The 2,430-nt window shown below is 37.7% G+C and overlaps 1 protein-coding gene across 2 annotated transcripts in view; it reads right to left on the reverse strand.

Moving 5' to 3' along the window:
• Positions 1 to 2,430, reverse strand: part of SPOCK1 (SPARC/osteonectin, cwcv and kazal like domains proteoglycan 1) — a 694,220-nt gene that overhangs the window by 438,537 nt on the left and 253,253 nt on the right. The window lies entirely within an intron of this gene.

The following is a 2,430-nucleotide window of genomic DNA, read 5'->3' on the forward strand; positions in this document are numbered from 1 at the left end:
GGTTCCTCCTTTTTGAAACCAGTCTGTGGTCCACTGAACTTCTGTTTTGTTACAGGCTTAGACTGGTTTTCAATCACTTATACCAGTTTATATATAATTTCTGTCCCTAGCCCAAGAGTTTAAATCTGTCCAAATTGAAAGAAAAGCTATCTAACCTTTCTTTTTTTCTTTTTTTTTAAAACTGACATACTTTCTTGGATCAAGGACAAACATCTGAAGGAGCCTGCTGTAGGGAAATGCAATGCACTCTTGAACTTGCCAGATCATGTGCCTTTATGCTTCAACAATAAAATGTCAATACACGGTATAGCACAGGATGGGATGGGATGGGAATGACACAAAAATCAGCTGTAATAAAAAAGTATTTAACCATCTCAGAACCTTTCTAACCAAGCAGCCATGACTCGAGAGAATAGCTGACTTTCAGTCCTTTCCGAGATGGTTCTGAATAGCTCTGTTGTAAACAGAAATTTGCTTCCAATCTCTAGACATAACAGTTGCTCCCTGTTAAAAGGGATTTAATCATGAAATGTGTCAAAAACAAACTAGAAAACATGTTTACAAAGAATAAAAACCAACGGCATGATAGTTAATGTCATCTACAAATCACTGAAGGTCATGAAAGTCCTACTGAGTCAGAAGGAAAGATTCGAATTCTGATTGGGGTATGACCTTCTACTAAGGTTCTGTTAAGATCTAGTTATTTAATTTTAACAACTGAAAAATAGCATAAATGTGGACTATCCCATTTTCAGACCTTTATAGATAGCCCTTTAAAAGCAGGGGACACATATGTTTTAAGTAGTTACTGTACCTTCAAAATATTGGATGATTAAGTCAAGATACCAGGAATGCATTGGAAGATTACATAAAACATTACTACTACCATGAATAAGATTTGGTAGGGTTACTAAAACTTCAGCAACTACAAGCAGTATAATTACTTCCTTCTTTATCTAATATTCTCTTTTTTATTCTGTTTCCCTAAAACATGACTCTTAGGTTAACTCCCTTCTTAGAATCCCAATACACCCTTACAAATTAGAAAAAGAAACGAAAAAGTAATGTGCAGTAACATAACCAGAAAGAAGAGAAGAGGAGCCATAATACTAGCAATGTAGCATACTGAGTGGCTCTGTGCTCCTGAGGTGCAACATAAAACTTCACTTTTTGGCTCCTTGGAAACATCTTGAGCTTTCATCTCTCAGCAACAGGGCAGCTTCTGGTTGACCAATCTGATGCCTCCAGCACTCACTCCTGCACAGAGAGGGTGACTGCCAAAGTGACATTTGATGCTTCTCCTCTGATCCAAGACAAACTCCACTTACCAGAAAGAATGCCACTTTGCAGCCATGGCTCTCAACCTTGGACAGCCCTGGGCAAATTTTGGGGGTAAAGGCCTTGTAATTGATGTAGCTGTATGCCACTTCTACAGTACCATGCATCTTTGCTTCCTTATGTCCTCACTTCACTTAGCAAACATCAGTCTTGAGTATTTAGTGTATTATAAATGTGTGTGGGAATGAGAATTTGGATGTAGTGAACCTATAGCCTGCTGTTTGTCCATGACCATCTCAAGCAATAAATGTTTCCAAGTGAATCAGTGGCATAAAAGAGTCTCTTAGTCAGGACTGCCATCTTGAGACCTTTAATTGAAAAGAACAGCATGAAAATTTCAAATCAGGATCTTGATAAGTTTTTTAAATTTTAGGAGTCTGGGTTCAGGCTTCTCTTTATTGAACATATTTAAGAAATTTCAGGGGAGAAATGCTGCTGGGGCTATTCTAGTGGTCACCCTGACTTTCAGTTATCCTAGTTGAGTCTTTCAGAGAACATTGAGAATGTAGTTTTAAAATATCTTGACAAATAATGGTCTTTTAAAATTAGGACATTACAAACACGACTAGCTATAAAATACCAAGTTCCCTGGCACTATGGAATCATTACTATAACACATGGGGATTAGGGCAGAGGCTTTAGTACTGCAGTTAATATTTTTCTACATTAAATCCAAAATACCCATTTGTACATCTCACTGAACAGCTTTAACAGCTAATAAAACCCCAAATTAGGAAAGTACATTTCCAAGAGTTGTGATATCACAAATCCCCCAAAGCACAAACCTTCATCTACACAATCGATGCAAAGTTGCTGCCTCGCATGCATTCAATATTTTTGGAGAGCTAGACAGCAGCAAGATGCAGGTAAATGTGTGCAACTCCTGTACAGGGGCCTGACACAGGTCATATCAAGCAACTTTCAGCTTGAGTGACAATAGTGGTCCATTCCTCTAAATGAGATCATATTGGCTGTGAGGTCCAAGGACTTTAAAATGTTGATTAAAACATTTCACTTTAGTATTCACGTTAGTTCTCTGAGCTATTAGAGATTAATGTGATTCATATTCTTTGTGTTATCCCAGTCTGCATG

This window comes from Gavialis gangeticus, unplaced genomic scaffold (genome assembly GCF_001723915.1).
Source record: "Gavialis gangeticus isolate Ggan-Ray unplaced genomic scaffold, GavGan_comp1, whole genome shotgun sequence".
NCBI lineage: Eukaryota > Metazoa > Chordata > Crocodylia > Gavialidae > Gavialis > Gavialis gangeticus.